The 11,746-nt window shown below is 44.8% G+C and overlaps 1 protein-coding gene across 1 annotated transcript in view; it reads right to left on the reverse strand.

Annotated features, from left to right (window-relative positions):
- LOC139765772 (uncharacterized) overlaps window positions 1–11,283 on the reverse strand; it is a 35,159-nt gene extending 23,876 nt beyond the window's left edge. Inside the window, exon 1 of the mRNA XM_071693561.1 lies at window positions 11,227–11,283. The gene's annotated coding sequence lies outside the window, so the exon portion shown is untranslated. The remainder of the gene's footprint in view (window positions 1–11,226) is intronic.
- Between the last annotated feature and the right edge of the window lie 463 nt (window positions 11,284–11,746).

An 11,746-nucleotide genomic window follows, 5' to 3' on the forward strand; every position in this document is an offset into this window, starting at 1 on the left:
CCCTCCTCACACACCATATTGTCCTCAGACATTTCATTAAGAACGCATTCACCAAACATACTCATCTTCGCCATCAAGGATACTAACCTATATTTCCATGGGATTCTCAATTCATCCAGAACCTTCGCCCCCTCACCCACCCTATGGCTCGCTTCACCTCCCATGGTTCCATTCGCTGACATGTCCACTCCCACTTATCGGAAACACTCGCCATCTTTTTAAGTTCTTCATTTAAACTTACACTTCAAATAATCTCTCTCTTTTCACCTCTGAAGCTCATAACCTTGCCTGGACTTCCATTCACTCTCAACTTTCTCCGTTTCACACGCTCTTCTGGACTCAGACACCAGCTTCTACAGTTTCTCTCTTGAATCTGCACCAAAGGAACACGGGAACAAGGAAAGGCTAGAGGCGAAATCCTTGAAACCAGCCTTTTTGATCTTAAGGTATATTCTTTATATAGTTTGAGCCTTGCTCTGTCGGCTACTTTGAACGAATTTAGTGAACTGGGTGTAGTCAGTAATACTTTCCAAAAGCAGCAACTTTTTTTTTCTTTGCCTCAAAATGGCCTTCAAGGTCAGAATGCAATAATTTAAAACCTCAAATTCTCATATACTTACACCCAAATTGTGTGCTCTGGTTCTGTCCATCGACAGAACGTCGACCCCTGTATACCACATCGTCCAATTCACTCTGTCCTGTGCATGCCTCTAACCCTCCTGCATGTTTTGGCCCCGATCGCTCAAAATCTCTTTTCACTCCATCCTTCCACCTCCAATTTGGTCTCCCACTTCTTTTCCCCTCCACCTCTGACACACAAATCCTCTTTATCAACCTTTCCTCACTCATTTTCTCCACGTATATAACAGCGAATAGTGAAATCATCATAAGGTCCCGTTTTCTGTGATTATTTACGTTTGCTTTGCGATGGGCTGAGTGTCAAATAAGATGTTATTAAGGAAAGAGTGTGGCTGTGAGGAAGGCATTGGAATAACAGTTTAAGGGAGCGTTAGGAGGACATGGAATTCTGGGGTGCGACCATGTCATCCTCCACTGAACCTCTCGATCTTTACCGTCCCGTGAGGGTGGGGCCAGTTCGATCCTAGAAATGGCTAAGGATGGCTGGAGCCATTTATGTGATGTATGTTGCGTGGACATTTATTGTAAATGGCCTGGGGTGGTAGGAGCCATATATGTGTTATATGTGACGGGGATGTTCACTATAAATGGCCAGGGGTGATAGGAGCCATTGGTGTGCTCTATTACCTGGACATTCACTATAAATGGCCTGGGATGATAGGAGCCATTTGTGTGCTATGTTACACGGACATTCACTATAAATGGCCAGGGGTGATAGGAGCCATTTATATTGTAGATTACATGAGCATTCTTTATAAATGGCTAGGGATGATAGGTGCCATTTATGTGCTGTTTGTAACCTTGATATTTCCTATAAATGGCCAGAGATGATATGAGCAATTTAAGTGCTATATGTTACCTAGACTCTCCTTATTAATGGCCAAAGGTGATAGGAGCCATTTATGTGGTATATGTTACCAGGACATTCACTATAAATGGCTAGGAATGACAGGAACCACTTGTGTACTCTGATTTTAAATGGAAAGTCTCTGTCAATGGCCTGGAAGGATGGGACACCATTTCTTTGCTAAATATTTCGTGGACATTTATGGCAAATGACCTTGGATGATTGCCTTTAATGTGTTACATGTTACATTAATATTCACGGTAAATGGCTAGTGGTGAACGGAGCCATTTATGTACCATATCGTACGCGAACAGTTACTGTAAATGGCCTGAGATGGTAAGAACCATCTATGTCCATTTACTGTAAATGGCCAGGGATGATAGGAGCCATTTACGTGCCATATCATACGTGAACATTTATTGTAAATGGCCATGAATAATCCATATATGTACCATACCACGAACATTTGCCATAAATGGCTTGGGATGACAAGAGACCATTTAACTGCGTAAGGTTTAGATGGGCATTTACTGATACAAAATCGTCAGCTAAATAGATATGCTTTTCGTAATAGATTAAACCGTCTGGATTACAGTATATTTGGTCATGACTCATGGCAATCAGGCCGAGGTACAGAAAGGGCCAAGAGTCGAGTCCGTGAAAAGAAAACGGATCCCGTGTTATTGTTGGAGTGTGTATTTACGTTAATGGTGGCGCTCCCTGCCGGGTTACCGTCCAACCACTGCTTTTTTTTTTTTTTCTCTCTCTCTCTTTGCACGTTGCCACTGCAGAATAATGACAATATATCTGCCACTGCAGAATAATGACACTATCTCTGCCACTGCAGGATAATGACAATATCTGCCACTGTAGAATAATGACTATATCTGCCACTGTAGAATAATGACAATATATCTCTGCCCACTGTAGAATAATGACACTATCTCTGCCACTGTAGAATAATGACAATATATCTCTGCCCACTGTAGAATAATGACACTATCTCTGCCCACTGCAGAATAATGACACTATCTCTGCCACTGCAGAATAATGACACTATCTCTGCCCACTGCAGGATAATGACACTATCTCTGCCCACTGCAGAATAATGACAATATATCTCTGCCCACTGCAGAATAATGACAATATCTGCCACTGTAGAATAATGACTATATCTGCCACTGCAGGATAATGACAATATATCTCTGCCCACTGTAGAATAATGACTATATCTGCCACTGTAGAATAATGACAATATATCTCTGCCCACTGCAGGATAATGACACTATCTCTGCCCACTGCAGAATAATGACAATATCTGCCACTGTAGAATAATGACTATATCTGCCACTGTAGAATAATGACAATATATCTCTGCCACTGCAGAATAATGACAATATCTCTCTGCCCACTGTAGAATAATGGCAATATATCTCTGCCACTGCAGAATAATGACAATATCTCTCTGCCCACTGTAGAATAATGGCAATATATCTCTGCCACTGCAGAATAATGACAATATCTCTCTGACCACTGCAGAATAATGACAATATATCTCTGCCCACTGTAGAATAATGACAATATATCTCTGCCCACTGTAGAATAATGGCAATATATCTCTGCCACTGCAGAATAATGACAATATCTCTCTGACCACTGCAGAATAATGACAATATCTCTGCCCACTGTAGAATAATGGCAATATATCTCTGCCACTGCAGAATAATGACAATATATCTCTGCCCACTGCAGAATAATGACACTATCTCTGCCCACTGCAGAATAATGACAATATATCTCTGCCCACTGCAGAATAATGACAATATCTCTCTGCCCACTGTAGAATAATGACAATATATCTCTGCCCACTGCAGAATAATGACAATATATCTCTGCCCACTGCAGAATAATGACAATATATCTCTGCCCACTGCAGAATAATGACAATATCTCTCTGTCCACTGTAGAATAATGGCAATATATCTCTGCCACTGCAGAATAATGACAATATCTGCCACTGTAGAATAATGACTATATCTGCCACTGTAGAATAATGACAATATATCTCTGCCACTGCAGAATAATGACAATATATCTCTGCCACTGCAGAATAATGACACTCTGCCACTGCAGAATAATGACAATATATCTCTGCCCACTGCAGAATAATGACTATATCTCTGCCACTGCAGAATGACAATATATCTCTGCCCACTGCAGAATAATGACAATATATCTCTGCCACTGCAGAATAATGACAATATATCTCTGCCACTGCAGAATAATGACAATATATCTCTGCCCACTGCAGAATAATGACAATATCTCTGCCCACTGCAGAATAATGACAATATATCTCTGCCACTGCAGAATAATGACAATATCTCTGCCCACTGCAGAATAATGACAATATATCTCTGCCCACTGCAGAATAATGACAATATCTCTGCCACTGCAGAATAATGACAATATCTGCCACTGTAGAATAATGACAATATATCTCTGCCCACTGCAGAATAATGACAATATCTCTGCCCACTGCAGAATAATGACAATATATATCTGCCCACTGCAGAATAATGACAATATATCTCTGCCCACTGCAGAATAATGACAATATATATCTGCCCACTGCAGAATAATGACAATATATCTCTGCCCACTGCAGAATAATGACAATATATATCTGCCCACTGCAGAATAATGACAATATATCTCTGCCCACTGTAGAATAATGACAATATATCTCTGCCACTGTAGAATAATGGCAATATATCTCTGCCCACTTTAGAATAATGACAATATATCTCTGCCCACTGCAGAATAATGACAATATATCTCTGCCCACTGCAGAATAATGACAATATATCTCTGCCCACTGCAGAATAATGACAATATATCTCTGCCCACTGCAGAATAATGACAATATATCTCTGCCACTGCAGAATAATGACAATATATCTCTGCCCACTGCAGAATAATGACAATATATCTCTGCCCACATCCAACCCAGGTGTTGATCTGCCCTGCCATAGATGGCGACTTAAGACGGGTCGGAAGGAATGGCTTTGGACCTCCTCCCCTCCTGTATTATCCCAAGGAAGGAACAGAGGCAGGAGACAAGCGAGGATTCGCCTTACCCTAAGGCTCAGTTATACGAAGGAAATGACATTGTGTGTGTGTGTGTGTGTGTGTGTGTGTGTGTGTGTGTGTATGTATGTATGTGTGTGTGTGTGTGTGTACACGCTTAACTGCCCCCCCCCCCCCCCACGACCCACAGTTTAACAATCAATGACCCAGACCATAAACTGCCAGTTATTGATTACTCCAGTTTACACCCACATACATCATTGGGGGGTCAGGTCAGAGGTCAAGCCATCATATCCAAGGGTCGTACCGTCGTGCTCAAGGGTTGTATACCGTCGTGTGCTCAAGGGTCGTTCCGTCGTGCTCAAGGGTTGTATACCGTGGTGTGCTCAAGTCGTAGCGTGGTGTGCTCAAGTCGTACCGTCGTGTGCTCAAGGGTCGTACCGTCGTGTGCTCAAGTCTCGTACCGTCGTGTGCTCAAGGCTCGTACCGTCGTGTGCTCAAGTCTTCGTACCGTCGTCTGCTCAAGTCTCGTACCATCATGCTCAAGGGTCGTACCGTCGTGTGCTCGTCTCGTACCGTCGTGCTCAAGTCTCGTACCGTCGTGCTCAAGTCTTCGTACCGTCGTGCTCAAGTCTCGTACCATCATGCTCAAGGGTCGTACCGTCGTGCTCAAGGGTCGTACCGTCGTGCTCAAGTCTCGTACCGTCGTGCTCAAGTCTTCGTACCGTCGTGCTCAAGGGTCGTACCATCATGCTCAAGGGTCGTACCGTCGTGTGCTCAAGTCTCGTACCGTCGTGTGCTCAAGGGTCGTACCGTCGTGTGCTCAAGTCTTCGTACCGTCGTGCTCAAGTCTTCGTACCGTCGTGTGCTCAAGTCTCGTACCGTCGTGTGCTCAAGTCTTCGTACCGTCGTGTGCTCAAGTCTCGTACCATCGTGTGCTCAAGTCTCGTACCATCATGCTCAAGGGTCGTACCGTCGTGTGCTCAAGTCTCGTACCGTCGTGTGCTCAGGTCTTCGTACCGTCGTGTGCTCAAGTCTCGTACCATCATGCTCAAGGGTCGTACCGTCGTGTGCTCAAGTCTCGTACCGTCGTGTGCTCAAGTCTCGTACCGTCGTGTGCTCAAGTCTCGTACCATCGTGTGCTCAAGTCTCGTACCGTCGTGTGCTCAAGTCTCGTACCATCATGCTCAAGGGTCGTACCGTCGTGTGCTCAAGTCTCGTACCATCGTGTGCTCAAGTCTCGTACCGTCGTGTGCTCAAGTCTCGTACCGTCGTGTGCTCAAGTCTCGTACCGTCGTGTGCTCAAGTCTCGTACCATCGTGTGCTCAAGTCTCGTACCGTCGTGTGCTCAAGTCTCGTACCGTCGTGTGCTCAAGTCTTCGTACCATCATGCTCAAGTCTCGTACCGTCGTGTGCTCAAGTCTCGTACCATCATGCTCAAGGGTCGTACCGTCGTGTGCTCAAGTCTTCGTACCGTCGTGTGCTCAAGTCTCGTACCATCATGCTCAAGGGTCGTACCATCGTGTGCTCAAGTCTCGTACCGTCGTGTGCTCAAGTCTCGTACCATCATGCTCAAGGGTCGTACCGTCGTGTGCTCAAGTCGTACCGTCGTGTGCTCAAGGGTCGTACCATCATGCTCAGGTCTTCGTACCGTCGTGTGCTCAAAATCGGGCCTCATCTTGCTCCCGGGGGATCATCCCACTTGTTTGTGGCCCCCGCGGGGGAGGCGATGGCCCGAGAGGACGCAGGTGGGGCGCGGCGAGGGCCCGGGTGGCAGAGGTATAGGTCAAGAGGCGTCTAGTGTGTAGGGAGAGGCGTGGGAGGTGGAGCTGGCGGGGTCAAGTGGGGATCTCCTGTCCTCCCGCCCGCCCGCCCGCCATCTTGGCCCCGAGACCAAGACGCTCTTCTAAAACGCCCGGGAAATTTTTTCGTAAGACCCGAATTCTTTTATTTTATCTCGATTTGTCATTATTTATCATTATTTATGTCGATTTGTCATATTATTTACCATTATTTATATTTTTTCCTTAATTGGGATAATTGTATTCGGGATTTTGATATTAATTTATCGTTTTTTATATATATTTTCTTTGAACGAATTGCTCTCTCAACTCGTCTCTTGCTGCTATTGCGATTGGCCCGGACCCTATATGACGTCATAGGCTTCTCGCTCATTGGTGGATGGCTCAATTGCTGTTGAGTTCCCCCCACAAACCACCAGTTTGGCGGTGGAATAATGGAGGAACAGGGGCCACGACAGTCACCCAAGTAGGCCGACACCAAAGGACCACTTGCCATAAAGTAGTAATAAGATTTAAGTTACTTATAAGTACTTCAACCTTACTTATTTTCTCTCTTAAGTTGGTCCAAAATGGCTGATTGCCTGTCGCCCGCCACAAGGGGTCGTTAAGAATCAGTCAGCCATTGAGGGATTAAGATGTTGGAGGACGAGTGGTCTTGTGGGAGGAGAACACACTCTGGTGTAGTGGGAGGGTACACGACACGCCCACACTCTGGTACTATATATATATATATATATATATATATATATATATATATATATATATATATATATATATATATATATATATATTATCCCTGGGGATAGGGGAAAAAGAATACTTCCCACGTATTACCTGCGTGTCGTAGAAGGCGACTAAAAGGGGAGGGAGCGGGGAGCTGGAAATCCTCCCCTCTCGTTTTTTTTTTTTTTTAATTTTCCAAAAGAAGGAACAGAGAAGGGGGCCAGGTGAGGATATTCCCTCAAAGGCCCAGTCCTCTGTTCTTAACGCTACCTCGCTAATGCGGGAAATGGCGAATAGTTTGAAAGAAAAGAATATATATATATATATATATATATATATATATATATATATATATATATATATATATATATATATAGAGAGAGAGAGAGAGAGAGAGAGAGAGAGAGAGAGAGAGATAGATAGTGCTCGTTCGTATGCATTATATTAGTGTATATATATATATATATTCCTATGAGTCCACGGGGGAAAATGAAACACGATAAGTTCCCAAGTGCACTTTCGTGTCATAATCACATCATCAGGTGAGACACAGAGAGAAATATAACAGTCAGTTGATATACAACGAAGAGACGGAGCAAGGACGCCATTCGGTAAACATATATATATATATATATATATATATATATATATATATATATATATATATATATATATATATATATATATATTGCATTTAAACGCGCACTTCCATAGAGCATACAAACCTCTAACAGCCAGGATCGAACCCGGGACTCCCTTAACCTAGTGGTAGCGCGCCCGCCTACCACTCTGGGGTGTCCTGGGTTCGATCCTGGCTGTTGGGAGTTAATGTATATATATATATATATATATATATATATATATATATATATATATATATATATATATATATATATATATATATCGGGTTATTAAAAATGTCATAACATTTAAAGTAAAAATTCACTTTGTGTGTGTATCTCTCTCTCTCGGGTTGTCAAAAACGCCATAGCATTTAAAGTAAAAACTCGCTCTGTTTTTTTTTCATAGAATCTTTTGAAATTCCAACTTTAGTAAAGCCATCAAATACTTATATACTCTCGTAAGCTCTTGTGAATACTTATAAAACTCTTAAGAAAATACTTTTAAGTACTTATAGATCTATTCTCCATATATTCATATACATACTTAGGCTAATATCTATAATTGGACTATCTTTATATCTGTCTAAATCAAGTGACCCCCCTTCTAAATCAAGTGACCCCCCTTCTAAATCAAGTGACCCCCCTTCTAAATCAAGTGACCCCCCCTTCTAAATCAAGTGACCCCCCTTCTAAATCAAGTGACCCCCCTTCTAAATTAAGTGACCCCCTTCTAAATCAAGTGACACCCCTTCTAAATCAAGTGACCCCCCTTCTAAATCAATTGACCCCCCTTCTAAATCAAGTGACCCCCCTTCTAAATCAAGTGACCCACCCTTCTAAATCAAGTGACCCCCCTTCTAAATCAAGTGACCCCCCTTCTAAATCAAGTGACCCCCCTTCTAAATCAAGTGACCCCCCTTCTAAATCAAGTGACCCCCCTTCTAAATCAAGTGACCCCCCTTCTAAATCAAGTGACCCCCCTTCTAAATCAAGTGACCCCCCTTCTAAATCAAGTGACCCCCCTTCTAAATCAATTGACCCCCCTTCTAAATCAAGTGACCCCCCTTCTAAATCAAGTGACCCCCACTTCTAAATCAAGTGACCCCCCTTCTAAATCAAGTGACCCCCCTTCTAAATCAATTGACCCCCCTTCTAAATCAGTTGACCCCCCTTCTAAATCAAGTGACCCCCCCTTCTAAATCAAGTGACCCCCCTTCTAAATCAATTGACCCCCTTCTAAATCAATTGACCCCCCTTCTAAATCAAGTGACCCCCCTTCTAAATCAAGTGACCCCCCTTCTAAATCAAGTGACCCCCCTTCTAAATCAAGTGACCCCCCCTTCTAAATCAAGTGACCCCCCTTCTAAATCAAGTGACCCCCTTCTAAATCAAGTGACCCCCCTTCTAAATCAAGTGACCCCCCTTCTAACTCAAGTGACCCCCCTTCTAAATCAGTTGATAATTTCTAGTGACGTATTTCTAAATCAAATAATACTTTCTCTCGAACTTTCTCGTGCAAATTATTGGAACAGACGCCTGGTTTAAGAGCAATAATAATAAAAGAAAATTTAGAAATTTTAGAAATTTCTAATGTGTCAATATAGAGTTTATTTATGACTGAGTCAGACACATCCTCTGGCGGCCCAGGGTCGAGAGTGTATGGGTTCGAATCCTAGTTGCTGGTAGTCAGTCCCCAGTTCACCCCAGCTGTTCATCATCCACCCATAGGGGTTTGTTTACTTAGCGTTAATGAGATGGCCTTAATAAGGGCTTCGGTCGCCCATGCCTTCTCTAGTTAACATAGAAAATAAAGGATAAATGATCTATAACCTCATTCATGTGTTCTCGTACCAGCTGATTGGTACAGCGAAGTCAACAGTACACACTACCATTGTTAGTGCCACTGTACCACTACCACTGTGACACTACCACCACCACCACTGTGATACTACCACTGCCACCACCACTGTGACACTACCACTACCACCACCACCACTGTGATACTACCACTGCCAGCGCCACTGTAACACTACCACCACCACTGTGACACTACCACTACCACCACCACCACTGTGATACTACCACTGCCAGCGCCACTGTAACACTACCACCACCACTGTGACACTACCACTACCACCACCACCACTGTGACACTAGCACTACCACCACCACCACTGTGATACTACCACTACCACCACCACTGTAACACTACCACTACCACCACCACTAACACTACCACTACCACCACCACTGTAACACAACCACTACCACCACCACTGTAACACAACCACTACCACCATCACTGTAACACTACCACTACCACCACCACTGTAACACATCCAGTGCCACCACCACTGTAACACAACCACTACCACCACCACTGTAACACTACCACTACCACCACCACTGTAACACTACCACCACCACTGTACCACTACCACCACCACTGTAACACTACCACTACCACCACCACTGTACCACTACCACCACCACTGTAACACTACCACTACCACCACCACTGTAACACTACCACCACCACTGTACCACTACCACCACCACTGTAACACTACCACTACCACCACCACTGTAACACTACCACTACCACCACCACCACTGTAACACTACCACTACCACCACCACTGTAACACTACCACTACCACCACCACTGTGACACTACCACTACCACCACCACTGTGACACTACCATTACCACCACCACTGTGACACTACCACTACCACCACCACTGTAACACTACCACCACCACTGTACCACTACCACCACCACTGTAACACTACCACTACCACCACCACTGTACCACTACCACCACCACTGTGACACTACCATTACCACCACCACTGTGACACTACCACTACTACCACCACTGTAACACTACCACTACCACCACCACTGTAACACTACCACTACCACCACCACTAACACTACCACTACCACCACCACCACTGTAACACAACCACTACCACCACCACTGTAACACAACCACTACCACCACCACTGTGACACTACCACTACCACCACTGTGATACTACCACTACCACCACCACTGTAACACTACCACTACCACCACCACTGTAACACTACCACTACCACCACCACTGTACCACTACCACCACCACTGTAATACAACCAGTGCCACCACCACTGTAACACAACCACTACCACCACCACTGTAACACTACCACTACCACCACCACTGTAACACTACCACCACCACTGTACCACTACCACCACCACTGTAACACTACCACCACCACTGTACCACTACCACCACCACTGTAACACTACCACCACCACTGTACCACTACCACCACCACTGTAACACATCCAGTGCCAGCAATATGTCTTTCGCACACCGAAGATGTTCCAGGGAAATAGAAGACTCGTCGAAATTGTATTACTGAATGTATAAGATACTGTATAAGATAATGTATCAAAGCCTTGTATTGGCACATATTCTGACCCCCCGCCCGCTTCCTGTACTTACGCCAAAGACAATACAGTATGATGGCAGCTGCTCTGGGTCCGGCCCCCTGGGAATGTATGATGGACCACGTCTGGGTCCGCGCTTTTATATACTGTGGTCTCCCGCGCATGTGCAGGAGGGTCGGGGCGCGGGAGGAGGTGGCCGAGATGACGGAGGGCCTCCACTTCCCCCGCGCCACTGTGGACTGGTAGGAGTGGTAGACTGTGGACTGGTAGACTGTGGACTGGTAGGAGTGGTAGACTGTGGACTGGTAGGAGTGGTAGACTGTGGACTGGTAGGAGTGGTAGACTGTGGACTGGTAGGAGTGGTAGACTGTGGACTGGTAGGAGTGGTAGACTGTGGACTGGTAGGTGTGGTAGACTGTGGACTGGTAGGAGTGGTAGACTGTGGACTGGTAGGAGTGGTAGACTGTGGACTGGTAGATGTGGTAGACTGTGGACTGGTAGGAGTGGTAGACTGTGGACTGGTAGGAGTGATAGACTTTGGACTGGTAGGAGTGGTAGACTGTGGACTGGTAGGA

This window comes from Panulirus ornatus, chromosome 56, assembly GCF_036320965.1.
Source record: "Panulirus ornatus isolate Po-2019 chromosome 56, ASM3632096v1, whole genome shotgun sequence".
Taxonomy (NCBI): domain Eukaryota; kingdom Metazoa; phylum Arthropoda; class Malacostraca; order Decapoda; family Palinuridae; genus Panulirus; species Panulirus ornatus.